The sequence below is a fragment of the Strix aluco genome, chromosome 5 (assembly GCF_031877795.1).
Source record: "Strix aluco isolate bStrAlu1 chromosome 5, bStrAlu1.hap1, whole genome shotgun sequence".
In the NCBI taxonomy this organism is placed as follows: domain Eukaryota; kingdom Metazoa; phylum Chordata; class Aves; order Strigiformes; family Strigidae; genus Strix; species Strix aluco.
Genome location: NC_133935.1, coordinates 43270214 through 43293228, shown reverse-complemented (window position 1 = coordinate 43293228; position 23015 = coordinate 43270214). Strand labels below are relative to the sequence as shown.

The following is a 23015-nucleotide window of genomic DNA, read 5'->3' as shown; positions in this document are numbered from 1 at the left end:
AAAATGGAAATTTTGAGTGCTGATTTATTTGAATTTTATGTAAATAAGTGATAGCTTGACTAAACTGATCAGTTTATATAAATAGAACCAGTTTATCATCTCATTTCCATTTAATGAAGCAATTCTATTTGACATTTTTATACTTAATGACTCTGGAAAACAAAGCATGAAACCAGACAGTACAGAGAAGTACAGAGAAATATCAAATATAACAGAAGGTCTAAGAAGACTGCACTTCACCTATAGCATAATAACATCTAGTACAAAAGTGACTGCTTTACAATGAATGCACCATAGGCTTAAATCCAGGCTCTAACAGCTGGCCGTACTGCAAAGGACAGTTCTGTGGCTTCCCTTTTAATGCCATTGCCTTGGTCTGGCAAACAATTAATATGAAAGTGTAAAGCATAAACTTACAGTCTAAAATAATTTCTGTGCAGGAATCATAAACCTCAAGTTCATGTTCTCAGGAATTAGCCTCAAATCTAGCTTTGTCACTTTGTCATCCTAGAGTATGTATAAAAGTATCTCCTTATTTATTCTTAAAGTTTATCTACATCAATAAACTCTGAAATTATTTTTATGCTTCCAAATTAGTCTTCATGAACCCTCATGGTAATACAAAATACATATGTTATCTCATGTTCCTCTTTTATTTTTTCTTATTTTCTTAATTCTCAGCGCTAAAACTGTAACTATAGTGACTACTGATGCTGAAAGTTGCAATGCCCAAATTTAACAGCACAGCTTTAAACAGGATTTTGGCTGTTCAGCACACTCAGAACACGTACTGCCACAAGATGGTGCTCTTTCTTAAAAAATCCTCCTTTATTGTGCCTAACAAGTTAAAATGCCGAGAAACTATAAGAGGTTCAACTCCATTTTACTTATGCAAGTATTTTCAAGGATAATATGCTGACGCCTGCATAATAAAACGTTTTGATTAATAAACAATGAAGAAAAATACTTCAAGGAGACTAATTTGCTTGTGAAAACGGGATTTAAAGCACTGTAGTCTTTGGCCAGTGACCTCCTGGAAATCCAGCCGAGGTCACATAAAAGGTGTCTTGTCCCTTGCTTCCCGAGACGATGTTCACCACGGCAAATCTATAGGAAGCAGAGGGAGCACGACGCTGGTCCCGCAGCAGCGGCAGCGGGTGTTGGGGTGTGGAGCCGGGGGTGCTGGGTGTGTGGAGCTGTGGCTGCCTGCCTGGGTGAAGCTGGGAGCAGCCGCGGGCTGCAGGCCGGGAGACACAGCTCCACAGCTCTGGTGTGTCCTGCAGAGTTTCACCCCACACCTTTCAAGGGCGACACGGATCACACAGAACTGTGTGATGAAAACAGGTCGCTTGGTTTCAAAGTATCAGACTGGCTGTGGGGAGCCCGGAGTTCATTTCCTGTTGGTGGTTTTGAACCCATCACTAAGGAGCTGGCTCAAATGGGTTCCAGAAAGATTTAACATGCCCTTCAAGCCTGTAACAGCTGTGATTTGCTCCATGAAAGAGCTTCACTCACAGAAATAGGGTTATTCCCAGAGTCAGGAACTCTATAGGGTAAGCATAATTGTCAAAACTGGGTTTTTGATCCCTCTTCATTTTGTTTCGTCACTGGGAAAATGTACGATGATTACACATCTGACTCTTGTGGGAAGGAGGTTAGCACAAATCCAGTAAAGTTGTGAGTTACTCATAGGGACAGATAAATAACAAAACCACACGTAGTAAAGTAAAATATTAATAGGCAGGTAAAGTTCTGCTGTTAATGAAAAAGACAGGCTTCAGTGGGAATTCCGCAAACGTCACTGAAACCTGAACTTCTGGTCCAACAACGGATATGACATGTTATATTTATTGGTTTTCATCCATTTTCATTAATGTAACAACATTTGCAGATGTTCACATTTGTTTTCCTTGAAAAAAACAACTTTCTCTTGTGACCTGATCTGCCCTTAGCTATATGAAAAATTCTTTTACCAACCAATAAACTTGAACTGTAATTGGTAACAGAGATACTGTAGCAATCATATATTCACAGCAGAAAGTTGATCTTTTTGTTAAAGTGCTGTGAAGAATCAGGTTAAACAGCAAATAATATTGCATGACATTGGAAGCAGGTACTGGGCAGAATTAAAAGATACTTGAAGACATCTCAGCCACATGAGTAAAATATTGCTGTAGGAGTGGGAAGTAGAAGTATGCTAGATACGTAGTGGGGAAGCTAGGGAGACAGGGAGATAAGTGTGCTTTCAGGACCTCTCTTTCCATTTAAAAAACACTCTCCTCCCCCCTCCACCTTCCCCCATGTCATCCTCCTTCCTTATTAACACAAGGCACTCAACTCCTGCCCTTGGGCTGGCAGGAAGGGTTCAGGACCATCTCCTTCTCCTAGGGTTTACGAGCAGCTGCAAGGACAGAGACTGGGAGTCAGAAGAAAGTCCACAGACTTGCACTTCTGCAGAGGATCACCCACACTTCTCTTCACAGCATCTCCAGCACCAAGAGTAGTAAGAATGTGTGCAGCCTGCTGGAACAAGCAGGGTTGCATCCTCTGTCCCCAGGCACAGGCTGGGCAGAGTTCCCTCTAACCAGACTTGTACCATTCTCTTTGGCCACCTCATACTCATAAAAAATTAAAGCAATAGAGATTCACTTGCATAAATGAGCTAAGAAATCAAGAACAAAAATAAAAGAGGAAAGCCTCTTTCTACTTTTTATTGTGATGGCTGTAATTTGCATCAGCTCACAGAAAATAATCTGATCCTTATATCAGTGGATCCAGCCTAAGGAGAAATAGAAATCAAGTTCATTTCACAGGAAACTGCTCCGGGATGCTTTATCCATCGTGCATACTGTTTTTTTCTACCTGTTCCCTCTCCCTCCAAAGACAGTATCCAAAATATGCCAGCATGTGAAGGGATTATCACCTGTCTCCAGCCTTACAAATGTCCATTTTAACATGGAGCAAAACCAGTACCTCCATGCCCTCAGTTTTGCCCCAAGCATCTGCCAGTTCCTGAGAGCTGTCAACTGCCTCTGATGCCACAGGGTGCTATCCGCAGTTTCACTCTCATGCTGGTGGCTCAGCCCTTCTTTTTGAAAGAAATCAGACGTCAGAGAAGCTTACTACAACATCCTTCTCTGATCAATAATGTTCAGGATGACTAATGAGTTGCAGTATCTCAGATTTCAGCTAACTTAAAGTCTTCCTTAGTTCTAAGCTGGCTGGTTCAGTGAACAGAATGACCCAATAATTATTTGAAATTACAGCATTGATGTGGGCCAGGAAGCTAAGGAAGTTTTCTGAGTAGCTGTAAATGTCTCAATAATTAATGCTGCAGGTGGCTGGTTTCCTGTAGCTCTCTCAATTCCAGTACCAAAAGAGCTCAACTGGCGGGAGACTTTCCAGCATTGTAGCTACATTGTGCAGAAATACTGGGGGAGAGAAATGGGACTTTATATCCCTGCCACCCCCATTAGCCTCCCAATGCTGCACAGACCCTGCAGGTCTCTCTAGCTGCTTCAGCCCGGGTCCCTGATTTACCAAGATATGGAGAAATCATACAACCCTTTTGTAAACGTAAGTGCTGCCAGCTCAGTGAGAGCATGCTATAGGAATTAGGAGAGGAATTCAAGTCGGGTTGAAGTCTCATACTGAAGGGCCATCCCCACCACAAGGTCTATGCTCATTTCCCCCACTCACATCAGAGCTATGTCCAACTCCATCTACAGACAAGCAGCATCAAACTGCTTGCTGAGACTGTAATTTTGATACACAGTAGGTGCAAGGAATAAAATGGGAATTAATCAATGGATAAATTATTAAATTTTCTTGAAAATAAGAATTCAAAGTTACAGTCTGAGGTGCATGGCTTAATGTTACATATCTATATAGAAGCACAGTGGAGTTGAGATGTTTTGCACTACTGAATTGCAAAGATTATCACAGAAATAATAATTTGCTGTCACTTCCTGCCTTAATCCATGACAGTTTATATAGTCAATTTTTCCTAGTATGCTGGTAACCATATCTTCCCCTAAGATTATTATACTGTCTGCAATCAGCATTGCTGATGTCTGAGAAATATGTTTATTGGTAAGAAAAAACTTGAAGCAGGGATGTTATTTTATAGACAGGTTTGGGGTATTTTTTCATTTTAAATTAAATATACTAGAAATAAGAAAGCTTTACACAAGCACACAGGACCTTATTGCTTCTCAATAAATTTAAGCAAACATATTTATGAAATTAAGTTAAATTCATTTCTCTTGAAATATACTACTAATAAAAGTATCAATAGTGGAAATAGCTTTGTCTAACATAAATGCTACATTTTAAATGTAATTTCTTTTATCATGGATCACAGAATCTCCCAATATGATTATAATTTCAATTTTCTTCTATGAACATGGTTGGCTCAGCCAGAAAAACCCTCTGGCAATGTGTTAAGACAGTCTCTCTGCAACTTTGCTGCAGATACGCAGCAGAAGTTGTTTTTACGAAGCAAATAGGGATTTATGGCAATCTTTTAAAGGAAATCACTGACAAGGTTTTGAGAGAAACTCTTGTCTCATTTATTTAGTTTCAGTACACTGCTACTGTCTATATCCTGATTGCACTATGCTTTAGGCACATATAAACATAATATGTATTATCATTTAGACAGGATAGAGGGGGAAATAGAATAAACATCAACATGATATGCTCCCCCCATCCTTGTTTTCTTGCTCTCCATGTGTAGGCACAGCAAGGGGAAAAACCTAAAATCCCAGCTCCTAATGTTCTCTGAGATTTGTCAATGACAGTTTGCTGGGGCTCACACGCAAAGCAGAGCAGCAGAGGAGACAACTGCAGAGAGCAAATCAGGAGTGTGAAGCCACAGAGAGCAAAGCCACAGGGACAGAACATTCTCTAAGCAGCTGGGGACGAGAAGAGGAAACCAATTAAACAGGAAGCAAGGAGAGGGAGTAGGAAGCTACAAGAAGGCAGCATAAACCACTTTTCCCATCTTTTTGATGAACAATGGAAACTGAACATGTTTTCTTTTTTTAATTGCCAAAATATGGAATAGTCTGAAGCTGTATCACGAAATACAAACATTTTTTTATTAGCAAAGCATAACTCTTGACATCAGACACAGGCCCATGTTTAAAGTTACAGTACTAATTTTATATATTGTTTTCTGGAGGCTTGGAAAACAAAAAAAAAAAATAGAGGTTATTTTTCTACTGCTGAAAGTAAAAGTTCCATGAAGCATTCTGCTTCACTCAAATCTTCTTGCTTTCCTTCCTCCTCAAAATGGAAATGCCTTTTACGATGATAAAGTAATTGGATAGATCTATTTCTCCTTGGCAGGTGGGGGGTGTGTGGATTGCTGTATGCCATGATGCACAGGAAATTTTTAATCTTTAAACATCACTTGGGATGCTGTTTTGCATATGATGCAATGAGAAGTTACACTGCTCCTATCCATGATGTTTGGTTAGAAGATATCCCAAGACAGCGTGATGCAGAATTGGATCCTTTCAAGTCTCATACTACTAGTATCAATTTTATCCTGTGAGATACTGTAAACAGCTGTTCGGGACAAAAGCCAAAGAGGACAAGGGAAATCCTACAATCACCATATAGGGAAAATGACAATACGGCTCCTGTGACTTTGGGGAGGCCCTTGCTCTGAAACAGACAGTAAAAAAGATATGGTTCATGTCTCCACAAAGTCCTAGCTATGTTTAGTCAGTGGTTCCTAATGATTCTTTCCAAGTCTTTGCCTAATTAAGAACTTTTTATTTGATGAGCAGATGGGAAAGTTAATCCAATTCAGGGTCCAAACATTCTGAGACAGCTATTATTAGTAATAATAATAACTGCAGCAGGGTGACTAATACACAATGAACAATTACTCTCGCTCACTGTATCTCTATTGCTGTTTTTGAAGTCTTGGAAAAGAAGTTTTTTCAGTATTTATTTAATATTGGGTGGGGTTCTAATTATTTTTACGAACAACTCTTGGTTGTTGCTTTTTCTGAAAATGGGTGAGTATTCTCATCTGACATCCCTTTCTTTAAATGGACACATTTACATCTTTACATACATAAATCAATTTCTGATGCCATCATTCACAATTATAATTACAAAATTCACTTTGCATAACTAATAAAATCCCTCATATCACTGAACATTCCAGTTAATAAACTCATTTGTTAAATGTCTGTGAAAAGCAAACATGGCCTAGGAAATTTCTATATATTCTCCAGCAAAAATTCAAGGAAAAATAATTTCAGCACTACTTCCAGATGTTAAAAGCAGCATATTCAAAGTGGAAATATTATGCAAAGATTTGAGTGTGCTTGTTATGAGCTGCTGGCAGCATGTGGTCGTTTCCTTTACAGAATTTTTGAGTATCTGCCAGTGGTAGTCATAACTGATGCCTTAAAAAAGTTATGTGTTTTCATTTTGTTCTTACTGTACTATAGAGTTGCAACAACGTTATATAAAACTGTGACTTTGCTATGGTAGATCCTTCACTTAATAAAGGAAACGTTACAGGAATGGTATCTAAAATGAGATACTGGGAAAGCAGTATTTTATGTATTCCTCAAAATGAGATGACTAGAAATGAAGGTGTTCTCACACAGTGCTTAATTTATGACCAAAAAGGAACAGATTAGAGGATTCCCAAAAGCGTCTCCATTAGAGTCAGGTATGGACTTCAAAATCATAGTTCTTTAAGCTTAGCCAGAGAGGCAGGCAAAACCATCTCAGATTCTCTTTTGTATCACAGGCAAGATCCTCACAGCTGAGGTGCCTCAGAGCTCTGCCCTGCTTCTGTCTTCTCTATCATTTCTTCCTGTTCATCATCTCTTCTCTAGCACTATGTTTTGTTTGGTTTTTTTCCCTCCAGAAGCAGCTTTGTGCTGGAAGCTTGTGAAATAATATGTCTTTGTGAACTCTAGCTTGGACAACTTTGAAAATGTATATGAAATTTAACTAGGCATTTTGTTAATTTTGGCTGTGGAAAAAAAAAGGGCAAAACCTGAAGATTTTAGATATAAGATACTCATTTGCTTTGTTCTTGTCTCTGGTATTGTACTGTATATATTTGAGACTAGAATTAAGATGGAAGAACACTACCCTGTTTAGAAATTAAAAAACAAAATAACTTACCACAAAATTTGATGTATTCAGTCTGAGTCTCTAAAATGAAGAGGTTTAACCCACTTCAGTTCAGACACAGTGTATGGCAGTACCTAGGAGGAATTCTATGGGTAGATCTGTGTAGCTGATCCTAGTGGTCCCTTTCTAGCCTTACTTTCAAACAGTATCCCAAATTTGTTATTTTAGAGCGTGAGGCATCTCCCCTTCCTCCCTTCCTCCAAATTATTTATCTGATAAATCTGAGAATTAATCAGAAAATGGATTATTGGTTTAGTTTTGCCTTTTCACATGCTATGAAGGAGACAAGATTTAATATATGTAAAGAGGCCCTTGGCAAGCCAGAGAACAGTACTCTTACTTTACAGTTCCTAACTGGTGCAGAATCACGTCACGTATCTATTCAGGCAGTCAGCTCATTCAACAGAACACCAGCCTGCAGAGAGCTTTCCAAATTTAGCTGAGAGATAAACAGCAAGGAAAAAATATCCTGAAAATGGGATGCATATAATAAAATAGCAATCAAACATGCAGCACATTGGGATTCACCTTATAATTTTTACCACTTCTAGCACAGAAGGGGAAAGGCAACAAAAGTAGCAGGGACGATAGCAGGAAGACCAAGTAACAGACCAACCTCCCTCCTAGTTTTGATTTAACCTACATTTTTTAAGATGCTTTTGTTTGTGCTGCTGTTTCTTGATAACCACAGCATGATTCTTCTTCTTCCCCCATTTTATACAGCTACGGAATATCAACAGCAAGAGTTGTTTCACTTGGTAGGACAGTTTTCAGAACAACTGATACTTGACCTTTACTGTAAAGAGCTCTATTTGCTACAGATGGCTACAGATCAAGTACTTTCGATTTTCAGTACCAGAAACTTGGCCTGAATAAATTTTATAAGACTAAATCACATTTTATCAGATTTATTACATATCCAGTGAATCCAGGAATGATTAAACCTGACAGTCATAAACAGTTCAGGAGCCTGACAGATTTTGCTGTGATATGAACAATTGTTCCTTTCTTATGTACAAGAATCCTTATTAATAATGATTAATTTCAGTTGTTTCATGTGGTGTTAACCAAAACCTATACCACATATCTTCAGGACAGATTTCTATTCAAAGTTTCAACATTCTGTGAAATACTTTTAATTCAAAAGGAGTCACTCTTGTATTCAAGCTTTCCTTATCTGTTACTCCTATTAAATCTCTTTAACAATATATTTAAATGAAAGTTACCATGCACATTTGCATAGGTATGACCTATACTATTCTGATTTTTACAATTCTGAATTTTTTAAAGTAAAATAAATCCACTTATATATTTTTTGCTTCCTCATGTAAAATTTGTCCAATTTGTCCCTGATCAGGGAGTTATTCACCCTACTGTTTCCTAACATCCAGCTACCTCATGTCACTGGACATGTCGCGGAACCTTGAAATTCAGCAGTGATTGGCTCTCCGGTTTAATGGCTAGACATAAAAAAAAAAAAAAAAAAAAGTGTCAGGAGCTTATACAAGTAACTTGGAGGCACCTGGTCACTGGGGTGGAATCCAAAACACTGTATTAGGCACCAAGGCTTCACAGAGCGTACAGGAAATTAGGTATCTCAGAATAGCATCCATAAATACAGACCTGCTGACTGGGAAGTTGCAAGATCTGTAAAAAGACTGGGTCCTACTTAGTGTTAATAACAGGAGTGCAAGGCAAGACGTAAGTGCCCCTTATTATAATGCTGCCACTGAACGGATTAAATTTAGGAAGAATAGAGGATTATTTACAGTCCCTAACCTTAACATTTAGCCATCTAGTTTTCTTAAGGCTTTCTCTATAGATTTTCCTCTGCAGATTGACCTCCAGACTATGTAATTTAAATGAATCATATGCTTAAAGGAGGGTGGTCTAAAGTTGTACAGGGATAAGCCTATAGAAAGTTCTGATGAAACTGGAAAATCTCTTGCAGCCCATCATTTATTAGGACAATGGAGACAGAAAACAGCTCTCCTTTAGTGCTTCAGAGTAGGCTGTTTCACTTCCTATGGTCTATAGTAGCAATTCTCTGGGCTGCAAAAGGCCATCATTACTGACCACACACTCCTAATGTACCCTGAGACATCTCTAGTATACATTCCTGAAATTTCTTAAGAACGATCTGGTCTAACATTTCGAGCACAACTGTTTGGGCTCCCCTCTCCTAACGGGAGGCTGCCCGTTATTTCTGGGATATGGCAAGAGAAAGCAGACAAAAAGGTATTTTGTGAAGTCCTTCTAAACTGCTCTAAGAATATCTAAAACCCTCCATGTATCTTCAAGCTTGGCAAGTGGTTTTGAAGTAGCTCTGAAGAACTTGCTTTTGGTTCTCTGACAGTTTGCCATTTCATGGAGGTATATTGTGATGCATTTCAGGAACTCAGCACTTCCTAGTCCTTGTTTTCATTATTGGAAGGCCTGATTTCATCTATAGGTCCCTGAAGAATGTTTAGATGTATTTGAGGTATATGCACAAACAATACACTATCATAATGTGACTATACTAAATTGAGGTCATGTCCTAATGGTAAAAACACTTACACAGCCTAGGAGGCTGTGAACCAGAGGTCCCAATTCAAGAAGAAGCCTTAACTTCCAGGCAAATGCCTGCTCTGTGTAAGAGCTCCTGCCATGTCTCTTGCTAATGCTGGGACTGCAAAACAATACAAGGGTCCAGAAACAAGGCCAGCAAGATGAACCTTGGTATAAAGGCACTGTGAGAATTTAGGACACTTGGTTGAAAGAAGGTTAGTACAGTGGTTTTCTGTGCGATTCCAGCAGCCCAAGCACCAGGTGCTGAACTGCCAGGCTGCTCCTTCCCAGCTGTCTGGTCTCACCAGACTTGTGCTGTACTTCAGCTCACCCTTGTTCCACCTGAGAGGTTCTTGCACTTATGGCTGCAGAGTAACGCTGCTTCCCTTGGAAGGATGCTGAGGGGCCTCACTGACAGCTGCTGGCAGTCTTGTGGCTAGGTCATTCATTTACACAGTTATGGATCCAAGCTGAGAAGAACCAAGATTCCAAATCTCCTACTCTAACCTTTAGACTACTAAATAATAGCCTGTCATTTCAGAAGATAACTGAGTCCTAAATAATTCTGAGAAGCACTGATTCACCTGTGTGCACAGAAGTATCTGATATGTAACATTTCCTACCAGCTGTCTTAAGACTTCCAGGCCAGCATGCAGATACATCGAATCACTTTACAGAGCAAGATTACTTGTGAAACTAATCTAGAGACTGGGGCTCTTAGTTTACGCACTTTGGGCTGCCCACCTGAAGATTTATACAAATATGTATCCATTATTCATATGGAGAACTTGGACAATTTAACTAAAAGATTGCATTGGATTACAGCTAGAAAGGAACAGCTGACCAATTATATGTGAGGAAGCTTAGGTACACACCTTGGTAATGTTAGCTCTTAAACTTTTTCTGTCTGTTCTAGACAGGCAATGACACTGGCAACTCCAGCTCAAACTTTATGGCGTGGTGCCAGCAGGAAGGAGAGGCAGAAACAAAACAGATTGGCAGAGGCCACCAGGACTGACATTGTTCAAAAAAAGGACAGCAGTATTTCATAATGGAAACTGGTGTTTCTTTAGGACAGCATACACCTAATAACTGGTTTTGAGCTATTTATTGTTGTTTTGTTTGATTTTTCCTGATGGTGGGCCTGAATTTGCTTTGGTAATAATTCTCAGTCTAATGTGCTACTGAAAAAATCAGTTATGAATTATCAGCAAAATTTAGAAAGTTCAGCTCTATCCATGCCCTTCCTTGATCAAAAATAGACTGGATGATTTTATATATATGTAAATATATATATAATAGTCCCCTACAAACAGGCATTGCTAAGCTTTTTGCACTAGAGGGCACTTTGCTTATTCCCTTATATTTCATGGAATTAGTGCACTATAACTTGTATGGAGTTTTCTGCAATATTTGAACTCCAAAAGCTTTTAGTGCCGTTAGGGTTTTTTGCAATAAGTACATTTATGTGAATATCAATTTCAGTCAGTACCTATCTGAGATAACCCTGAAGATCTTAAACCATAGGGGAAAAATAGGACAGATGCCCAGTCCAAATCCTTTCAGTGATTTTCAGGGTACTGAAGCCATTACAGAATCACAGAATCATCAAGGTTAGAAAAGATCTTGAAGATCATCTAGTCCAACCATTAACCTAACATTGACAGATCCCAACTACACCATAGCCCTAAGTGCTATGTCAACCCGACTCTTAAACACCTCCAGGGATGGGGACTCCACCACTGCCCTGGGCAGCGCATTCCACTGCCTAATAACCCGTTCTGTAAAGAAATACTTCCTTATATCCAGTCTAAACCTTCCCTGGTGCAACTTGAGGCCATTACCTCTTGTCCTATCACTTGTTACTTCCTTAAAGAGACTCATCCCCAGCTCTCTGCAACCTCCTTTCAGGTAGTTGTAGAGGGCAATGAGGTCTCCCCTCAGCCTCCTCTTCTCCAGACTAAACACCCCTAGTTCCCTCAGCCGCTCCTCGTACGACATGTGCTCCAGACCCTTCACCAGCTTCGTTGCCCTTCTCTGGACACGCTCGAGTAATTCAATGTCCTTTTTGTAGTGAGGGGCCCAAAACTGAACACAGTCATCGAGGTGCAGCCTCACCGGTGCCGAGTACAGGGCTAAGATCACTTCCCTGTCCCTGCTGGCCACGCTATTTCTGATGCAAGCCAGGATACCATTGGCCTTCTTGGCCACCTGGGCACACTGCTGGCTCATGTTCAGCTGGCTGTCAATCAACACCCCCAGGTCCCTCTCTGACTGGCAGCTCTCCAGCCACTCCTCCCCAAGCCTGTAGCGCTGCTGGGGATTGTTGTGGCCGAAGTGCAGCACCCGGCATTTGGCCTTATTGAAACTCCTACAGTTGGCCTGAGCCCATTGCTCCAGCCTGTCCAGATCTCTCTGCAGAGCCTCCCTACCCTCGAGCAGATCAACACTCCCACCCAACTTGGTGTCATCTGCAAACTTACTGAGGGTGCACTCGATCCCCTCATCTAGATCATCAATAAAGATGTTAAACAGGAGCGGCCCCAAAACCGAGCCCTGGGGGACACCGCTCGTGACCGGCCGCCAACTGGATTTAACTCCATTCACCACCACTCTTTGGGCCCGGCCATCCAGCCAGTTTTTTCCCAGCAAAGCGTGTGCCCATCCAAGCCACGAGCAGCCAGTTTTGCCAGGAGAATGCTGTGGGAAACAGTGTCAAAGGCCTTACTGAAGTCAAGGTAGACAACATCCACAGCCTTTCCCTCATCCAATAAGCGGGTCGCCCTGTCGTAGAAGGAGATCAGGTTTGTCAGTCAGGACCTGCCTTTCATAAACCCATGCTGACTGGGCCTCATCATCTGGTTGTCTCGCATGTGTTGTGTGATGGTACTCAGGATGAGCTGTTCCATCAGCTTCCTGGGCACCAAAGTCAAGCTGACAGGCCTGTAATTTTTTGTGCTTATGTTGCTATGCTAGTATATAATGGTTGGAAATAAAATAAACATGACAGCATCTCAAATATTTTGTAACGGAAAATTTAAATCATTATTTAATATAGCCTAAAAGAGCTTAGCTTATATTTTGCAGAGTATAGCAGCCATTAGGCTCAGAAGATCAACTCCTGTCTACTCTGTTGGGAGAAGACCAACACTGACAAATATATGCAAGATATTTCACTCATTTTACTATCTCTTGTGAAGAGATATGTATGTTGCTGTCTGTAGATAAGTGTTCATACAATGAGAAAGTCATACCACCTAGGAATTCCATTACTACATCTTGTATGCTGCCTTTTTATGCAGCAGATATAAACAAGGCAAGTATTAAGGTCAGACTAATTAAGATTATGTACATATCCTCACTCATTTATTGGATGAGAATTATTTTAGGACAGTCTGCTGTCTATGCGATACATCCTACAGTAAGTGGTCTTCTTGAGAAATCAGATGTCTGTGCATTGATCAATGTCCCCCTGTTCTTCAGCCTCAGGGGCCCGAATATGTGGAGTTCAAGTAGTCAGAGAAACCTAACACAACAGACATGATACCAGATTCTCCCCTTGGCCTGGCAGGTTCCACACTTTAAAATATTAAAACTATACTGTTCTTCTTATAGTTCATAGGAGATAAAACCAAGGAAAGATTCTTTCTTGCCTTGTTTCCATCACATTAGGCCATTCTCTCTTTTTCCTCCCTATTGTTCAGATACTGCTTTGCAATATCTGAGGATAAGTATATAAACCTGAGGAGCTAACAATTCAATCCTACACCAAAGGAAAAACTTCCTGCAGAAGTGAAGACACTTTCAGGATTATGCAGTCTTCCACTGAAAGCCATTGTTGCCTGGCATACATGCCCTACGGCAAGGTTTTGACCTACTTGAGAACAGGCATTATGCCATCCAAACAGATGGGCAAAAGCGTAGACAGTCAGGAGACCATGTTTGTACATCAACCATGGATGACGAGGGCATGATTCTCAGTTGAGAACATTTAAATAATTGTTCATTCAAAGCTTATGCTCCTGTCAGAGAAAGTAAAGTGTCACCATTAATCAAGCTTGGAGTTCAATGCCCTTTAGGAAAGGCACTGTAATGTAAGGTGGATATAATCACCTAGATAGGATTCTGGGAATGACTGGTCTGCAGCACAATTACAAAAATGGTTGACTTCTAGTCCCACCTCTGCTACTAACTTCATAAAAGTCACCTTGAGCAATTCAGCCACACTGCTTCATTCCCTCTCCTCTTGTTTTACCAACACAAACTTACACAGTATACAAGCAACAACATGGGTATAAATCAATGTGCACAAAGCATCTGTAACAGAAATGGGTACACATTCCTATAGCTGCTTTATCATTTGAACCCCTTATGTGAAATTTTGGTGCAATAGGTACAAATCTCCATTTGTGGGCATGACAAATTTCACATGGCTACAACTCATATTGTTGGCCTTCAGTGTCATGGGGATTTTATTTTTGAAGATTAAAACAGCTAATCTGTGAGCAGAAGTGGATAGAATTGTGAATGCTTTCACTTTTTTGTTTACAATTTCACATGCTTCATTGATTTTCAACATGATCAGCATGCAAAATATAGATGAGTGGGTATAACAAATGATTCCAGACTAATGCCAACATTAATAATAGTCACTATTTATGTACTAATTTGTGCTAAAACTGTTTTGGACAAGAAGCAAATAGAAAAGACATATGTTGTGTACATATTTTTTGCAAACCAGACACATATTAAGCAGGATATAAAAAAATTAAGTACTATACAGAAACAATTGGATGTATTAAAATTGGTGCTAAGTGCTCATGGCAAATGTCAACTTTTAGAAATAATGTCTGTGTTGTTATTAGAATATAAAGCCCAAATTTCTTTACCAATGCTTGTATTTCTTTACCAGTGCTTGTAGACATGCAACTCATAACTCAAGACACAACTATCTACAAAGTAGGACTTAAGCCTGAATTTCAAAAAAGCATCTACTGATTTAGTACACCCAGTCTGAGAACCTTTTCCTATGTGACTTTCATAAGGCAGTTTATTAGCAGTGTCTGAGAGTTAAATCAGTAGGTGTTGTGTAATGCCATGCAGAGTTATTCAGGTATTTTAGCACACTTAGAAGCAATCAACTTTTTGAAGAACTCCTCGTGTACTATTAATCTAATTTCCTGCCAATCAGGTGCTGATGGAAAGGGTATTATCCAAATCCACTGCAAGTTGTTCTGAAATCCATTTAAGTTGTACTGGGACAAAGTCAGTTCCCAAAAGTATTTATCAGAAAAGCTACAATATGTTAAATTGGTTATCATAGTAATTACATATTCAAATATACTGTCCATTAGCAGTTAAGTGTCAAGAAAATATATAGTATTGTTTTTAAAATGTGCTGTTATATTTTAAACCAAACGTGTTGTGCAGTCTAAGAACATTTCTAAGAAACCAACCTATTTGCCAACTGATAGCATTGTAGCATTTTCAACATTTAGTCAAGCTTAACTACTTTCAGGGAAAGGAGTCATCCTTCAAACACGACATGTATTTATTATCCAATTCACAAAGGTTTCAGTGCAACAAAGCAGCAGTGAGCCTTTATGATGATTAAAATGTCAAAAGAAAATCTAATCAGTCATACTGTGAATTTTCCCGAATTATAAACACCACTGTTGTAGTATTACAATTCACTGTTGATGACAGAGGAGGTCCAATATGGAGGGCAGGCTGTGATCTTTTCTGTGTAATTTATATAGTCAGGAGTCATTCTTAGGGCATCGTTAAAAGTAAGGTACACAGGGAGAAGCACAGCTGCAATTATTGGACCTCCCAGAAGATCACTCAGTTGTAGCATAAATAGGAATGTAACCTTGCAAACAATGCAAGGTATTAGAGGCAGCAAACTATTCCTCTCCCCCATCACCTTCAGCAGTGGATGAAATCTTTCTCTGGGCTCTGAAGTTGTTCTTTTTGTCTCTACCTCCCTGAGGCACACAATGCCCCCCCTGCATTTCCCTTGAGGTAACGTGGCTGTGCTTCTTGCAATTTGGGTCTGTCTTACAGGCACAGACTTGCTTTCTCTTCATATCTATATGCAATTAAGCAGTAGGAATGCAAATATAACTGCATTTTACTATCTCCATTCTCCTGAGACGATCAGTTATAAAAATGTGATTTTTGGTTTAGGAAGTAATGCAGTAATAACACAAGTCCTTTACAAGAAGAAAAGCAAGAGTCAGGAGCATGTAAAGGAAGTAATAAAAAATTTTCTTGAGTTGGGCATATTTTCTCTTTTGATTATTGTTTCTAACATCGTCTTATTCTGTACTTAAGTATTTCAGTTACTTTAGTAGTGACAGGAGGCTTCAAGCTGTTCCTAAATTCTTGGTTTAGAAATATAATTGGGGTTTTTTTAAAATACATATTTCATAAATAATATTAAATTGTTTTTAATAAATTATGTGCCTCTGTGACTACTGTATAAATTTCCCTTGTAAGTATGTATTTATAAACATATTCAGTTTCAGGAAGATCATACATAAGTAGGAATAGTTTTCATTTCTGTTCAAAACGAAATACATATCCAGCTCCCACTAGGAAGTGGGAAAACCAGAAAGGTAAAGATTATTGAAACTGTTCTTCATGCATAACACAGAAAGTATTTACATGCCTTTCTAAATGTACATTAAAATGAATTTATTTTATTTTGAAGAGAAATGTCAGTCAAATCACTAGCTTGAAGCAAGCACATCACTTTTATCACATATCATTAGCTTCATAGGAAGCATGGCTTTGGTTCATCACGTTTGAGAACAAATCTCTCTCTCTGAAATGAAAAATATTTAAAAAAACCCCTATAATTACTTTTTAAAAGTTAAGAATCATAGCTGAAGCACATGAATGCAACCTTCCATCTTAACTGAAAAACACCTGAAATTCCAGTACACCCTGAAAAACTTGGGAGAGGATCTCCAAAGGGCCTCCTCCCCTACCATCTTCTCTGGGGCTAATACAATGGACTGCCTTAGAGATTTTCTAAAACTGCCAACATGTGGCTGACAGGAGCTAACATCCCAGACTAACTGCAGGAATTATTATATTATAGTCTGTGTCCTTAGAGATCTCCCACACTGAACATCTTGCACTGCCCTCTTGCACTCACTTCAGAACTGTACTGTTTCACTGCGAGAAAGCACAGTGCTCCTAATATATGGAATATTTTATTCAAGACAATTTCATAATTTAAATAATCCCATCTTTCCCAGTACAGTGCATGATTTAGCTGACAGACGCCATGGTGCATGTAGCTGGCCTGGGATGATTACAGAAAAGTATTATGAATTACAGAAGGATTCCAAATTTTGGAGGGCCTATGCAAACCTCGAGATCTTCATAACTGTTAGTTTCCTGTGTGAAACATTAAGTTTGGCTGTTAATTTTAAATTTTCATACAAATACATTCACTAACTTTAACTCCCTATTTACTGTATATTGCAAGTAAACAGTCCTATCACTCTTGGGTGTTATTTATTCTTTTTAATTATTTTCAGATGAAAGTTCTTATGCAACATGTTTGTAAAAACTGCTTTCCTTTTAGAGGAATGATAGCTTAGGGCATTAAACTTTTAAGTAAAATCTTCAACTTTGTCCTTTGATAAGATACACAAAATGGTATCTTCACCAAAGATTCTGTAAAATGAGCAACTGTTTCTCCCCTGACATGTTTAAAGAATATGTCCCAAGAAAGATTAAAAAACATAATTATTTTAAAAAGTTCTGTTTGAAATTAAACTATTGTACTAGAAAAGGAGAAGGTTCAAAGTTCAAAAGATGGACTGTGGGCTTTCCATCTGGAGTTTATGGGACTAACACTTGCTGATCCTTAAATCTCTTCTCTAGTATCTACACTTGAATTCCTGTAAAGGGTGAAAAAGTTTGTTACATGCAGTGAAGATTTTACAAAATGAAGTTTTAACAATAAGGAGAACAGGAGACAGAGCTTACTAACACATCTGATATTTTCCTGGTTGGATACCATCAACATGAAAGAAAAATATGCAGTTAGCTCCTGTGTATAGCTAATGCCCTCAAAGGCATCTCATTTTTCAGTTAATTTCTGCTATGCTTGAAGTCCTGAAGGATGGTTCCATCACCTATCCTGCAAATTTGAATGCTATACACTACCATATTTAGCTGTAATGATACAGCTAAATTATTCTGGTATGTCTAGCACTCATAATACTCATAAAATCATAGAATGGGTTGGGTTAGAAGGGATTTTTAAAGATCATCTAATTCCAACACCCCTGCCATGGTCAGGGACATTTTCACTAGATCAGGTTGCTCAACATCCCATGCAATCTGACCTTGAGCACTTGCAGGGATGAGGCACTTCTTACAAATTCTCTGGACGACCTGTCCCAGTGTCTCACCAGCCTTGTCATAAAATTTTTTTCCATATATCTAATCTAAATCTACCCTCTTTCAGTTTAAAACCATTGCCCCTTGTTCTGTCACTGCAGGCCCTGGTAAAAAGTCTCTCTCCTTCTTTCTTGTAAGCCTCCTTTATATATTGAAAGGCTGCAATAAGGTCTCCCTGGAGTCTTCTCCAGGCTGAACAACCCCAAGTCTCTCAATAATCTACGAGGCTCTTCAGTTATTCAGGCCCTCTCTAGTTCTTACACACATCGTATGCCTCTCTTTGAGCTTTTTGGATCCTAGTGGATAGAGGAATGCACAAAAATGGAATGTGAAGATCCATGCTTGTGTCTTACTCTCCTCAGTGATTAGTACCAGTGAATTGCTGTGAGTTTTTAAGGTGTATTGTTGCCTACAGACTGTTTGATTTTTTAATTCACATCACTCACCTTTGATTGATGAAATGAGAAATTATACATAACCCTGAAAAATGTTCAATGTTTGTGTGTGCTCCTTTCACAGTGAGAGAACTCATAAGGATCCAGTGCTGTTATTTGCACGTGACTTAATCCTTTCATGGAGTCTCCCACATCCCTATCCTCTTATCATTTTATTCAGAACACAATTTCCCCTTCACATTCTCTCTTCCAATCACCTCCTTTCATTTTTCTCCCTCCTACCTCCCTTTTCCTTCTGCTGATATAAAAGCATTTGGCCATAAAGGAACCTCCTAAAATTATAATCTGGTGCTTCATTCAACATATATTTCTGTATTGACTCCATATCCTGTCTCCATTAAAAAAAAAAAAAAAAAAAAAGCCACAAGGGGGGTATTAATCTGCAACAGAATGTCAGATGATCGAATCAGTGGTGCAAAGAAAATCAGGAAGAAGGGGAGAATTTGACAAGGCAGAAATTACTATTATCCCTTCAGACATAGGTTCACATAAGGGAATAGAGTGATGAGCACAGAGCAGCTCATCAGCTTCTTGTGTTAGTATCACTGTGAAAAATCCATTTTTCCCGTTTGGTTGCAGGCTGTTTTCTTTGCATACCCTTCTCTAGCTGGCCAGTCAGAGATATGTCCCAATCCTTTTTCAGACTCCTTTTAGTCTGAACTTCATCCAGCAGTTAAACTTCTTGTACACCTCTGAGAGAAACTCCAGGTAACTGTGACAGCAGAAATGCCAGTATAATTTAAAATAACCTTAGTAGTTCCTTTAACTTGCAGCAGATTTATCTGGCAACTCATGAACTTCATGAAATTTCGCAGTGCTGTGATTATTTTGTGAGACATTTTCTCATATTGGGAGCTTAAAAGAGAGGACCAAGAACACTAATATCATTCCACTAATATCTCTCCTTGGGCAAATGCCCAAGGTAATTTTTATTTGTGCTTCAAAATACAGCCAGGACTCCCATGAGGTTTATTTTACAGGTAACTGCCACTTACAATGCACAGAATGGGCACAGATTAAGATGTTGCAAGAAAACGGGTTTGTTTAAACTAGAATGAGGGCTCTTCTATACCATCACAATGCACATTAGTACATCAGAATAATTAAGGTTGAAGAGAGAGGAAATAAGAGCAGTGTTTCCAGATGAAGTGCACAAAGTATACCACATGCTTCATAGTTGCAAAAAGCATGCACTACACATGTAGAGAATAGTGTTATATACATAGGCTGCATCAGCAAAGCACTGATTTACAAGTGATGTTACTGCGAAGTTTAGAACCCAGCTGTGGATCACTTAAGTGAAAATAAATAATTTCAGTGGAAAAAAATGCAAAGAGCTTGTTTCATGCAGTGAGGAAGGTAAAATAAATTGTGAATATGTCACATGCCATTGTGCAGATACAAAAACAGAGGCAGTACTGCTCCAAAAGATTTGAAATGTATATTTTTTTCATTCTCCATTTAAGTAGAGGGGTTTTCTATATGAGTTTCTGAGGGATAATCTTCTGTCCAAAAATGTTGGTTTGTGAAAACAAAACCATTTTATGTGAACATAGATTTTCAACATTTACTTCACTTGAACTTTGAAAGGAAATGTTACACAGCACTTACTGTTGAAATACTCCATTAACATTTTTCCAAACTAAACATTTTTGATTTCTGCAAACAAAATTCAAAATATATTTCAGATAAATTTTTAAGTGTGATAAATTCAAATACTTTAATTTTAAAACTGAGCATTTTAATTATCAACACTGAAGTACTTCTGTAAGTGTAGATTTGCAAGAAAGGTTAAGATTTTAGCCCCTAAAATGTTCAGCTCACAGGAGTGTTCAGAACACAAACTTTTCTTTCTATCAGTGATGTATTATTTCCTGCACAAGTCTACTCTTCAGGATTTTTCCCATCAAAATACAAGGCTACTAAATGGAAGAATAAAGGTGTGTTTAACAGAACTATAAATTTCTATTATGAACTCAGGAAATGGAAAGAAAGAGCATTTCTTTTCTAGCATTTGTTTTCTATAGAATTTAACTTCCTTAAACCAATCTCAGAGATATTTTTGGAGACAGTAGGGTGTAAAACAAAAAGTCTAAGGACAAATAACTTGCTTGGAATCCCTTTAGTACTCCCTGCCTATTGTAAAACTATGTAGATGCTTGAGTAACAGACATCTATTCATATGGCAGTGACTGATTTTTTTTTTTCAGAGAACTCTATGTAAATTTGATCTTGAGTACTTTAATTGTCAATAAGAGGAATAAATCTAATGAAGGCCTTAGAAAACGCAAACCTAAACTAGATGTGTTTCATTATTGTATTTGTCAACATAGAAAGAACATCTGATTTATTTTTATGAAGCATGACAAATCTAGAGCTGGTACTCTTATGCTACTTAAAAGAGAAATTCAAGTTTCTATGTTGTGAATGCATGCAGTTTGATCATTCTTGGTACGTATTACTAAATTAGTACGTGATATTTACCCATCCTTACATTCACTCTAAATACTGGAATTGATAATAGATACAATAGAGAAAATGAATGACTAGTTAACTGCTAGTGAATTCTGAGACATGCTATAGTTGGTATAAGATATCTCTTATTAACTCATAATTTGCATTTCATCATTGCTTCCTAATTATAGACACAAAGCTGGGGGGGTGGGAGGGGGGAGAGGAGAAGGTGATTTTCTCTGACAATCTCTTTTACTAAATGTTTAAGACATGCCATATTTTAAGATAAAGTCATCCTTGTTTTCACAGTTCCCTGTAAATGCATATCACATGGTCTTTGCAGCTTCCACAGAAACACTGTTCTCTCAGACTGTCTTTCTGAAAAGGACAGAAAGATTAAACATATGGTATAGTTAAAATTAACAAAACAAAGTTTGCAGGCACTCTGCCTACTATTTTTAAAGAGAATCTTAAAGCACTGTGCAGCCTCATGCCAGTGGGACAGCATCCTCTTGGAGTTGCCAAGAGTTTGGAAGTTCCAAATTTGTTAGCTCTATTCATGCTCTTCAGGTTTCACCAACAGACATGAGCTACTGCTCAAACATAAATCCCCACTTCAACAGCCCTGTGAATCTATCATTAATTAGACTTTGTGGGAGTGCTTTTGAATTACCTGAACTTCTCTTGAATCAGTGGAAAGCAGGACCTGAGTTTTTGTGACAGTCTACAAATAGCAGTTCATATCTACCAGGTTACCAGGTAGGCAGTATCTGGTTTTCCTAGTAGGTATTTATGATTTTGGTATATATATTGCATTTATTTGTAATGTTTTACCTCTTCAAGTGTTTTGATTAAAATACTGGCTGTCACTTGCTTATTGGATCCTAATTTGTTGTATTTTGGCAAGTTGGCTTTCAAGCAAAGATTCAGAAATTCAATTTCAGTAAAGCCTGCTTAACCCAACACCACTTTCTCACTTTTATCAAAAATCACTTCTAAAAACACAATCAATGTATATTATTATCTCTATCATAAAACATGTGATGTCTTTGATTTACCTGAATGGTACAATTCAGATTGTCTAATAAAATCCCAGCTGTGAAGAGACTATGTAATATTTAGGTATCTAGTCAAACTAAAAAAAAGACCTGGCTTTTTTCTAAAATATACTATTTCAGAAGGAACTAACTTGGATATAAATTTCTACTTGAAAACCATGCTTAAAAGCCTTTAGGACACAAAAGAGGTTTCTTGTTTTTTAACTTATGTATGAACTGGACTGCTTGTAAACTCCTATTCTTCTACACTAGCAATTTCCTCTATGGCTAGTAACCAACTGCAGTTAAATTTAATCTAACCAAAGAAGTTAATTGGATAAAAGCCCAGAACCTTAAATAAGGATGGCAGGACTTTTGCGACGTTTTGTTAAACCTTCTTTACAGGAAATTGTCAGTGCCACAGCTTCTGAAGTGACAAAGATATTGTTCAAAAATTAAGAGTTCAAATTTATTTCTAAATAATTATTTGCAAAATAATGGTTGCCTCACTAAGGATCAGGAACATACTATCAACGATAACTTCATCCCATATAAAATTAACTTTTGGTAGCTTTATGCAGAGTTGTATTTGTTTACCACAAAGTAAGTTTTTTTCACTTTAACAAAATTCAGTACAATGAATACTTCACAAAAATGCCTGATAGTGCAGATGTAAGAATAAGTGTGTCTGTCAGTCTGTGTATGTGTATATACTTTTGCCACAGTCTTCAGTACTTCAGTCTTCTAAAGAAGCAAGAACTACATTTAGAAAAACAGAGTAGAAATATATTTTCAGAATTTCAACTGCAGCGTATTAGTTGTTTGTTCATAATTGAAAGTATCTACTGGGGAAAAAATGAGAGAGAAATATTGCTCCCCATTATCCTCCTCTAAATTGGAGGAAAATTGTCATTACAAACTG

The 23015-nt window shown here is 38.2% G+C and overlaps 1 protein-coding gene across 10 annotated transcripts in view; it reads right to left on the bottom strand.

Annotated features, from left to right (window-relative positions):
• Nucleotides 1-23015, bottom strand: part of PPFIA2 (PTPRF interacting protein alpha 2) — a 360230-nt gene that overhangs the window by 271249 nt on the left and 65966 nt on the right. The gene's annotated exons all lie outside the window — the stretch shown is intronic.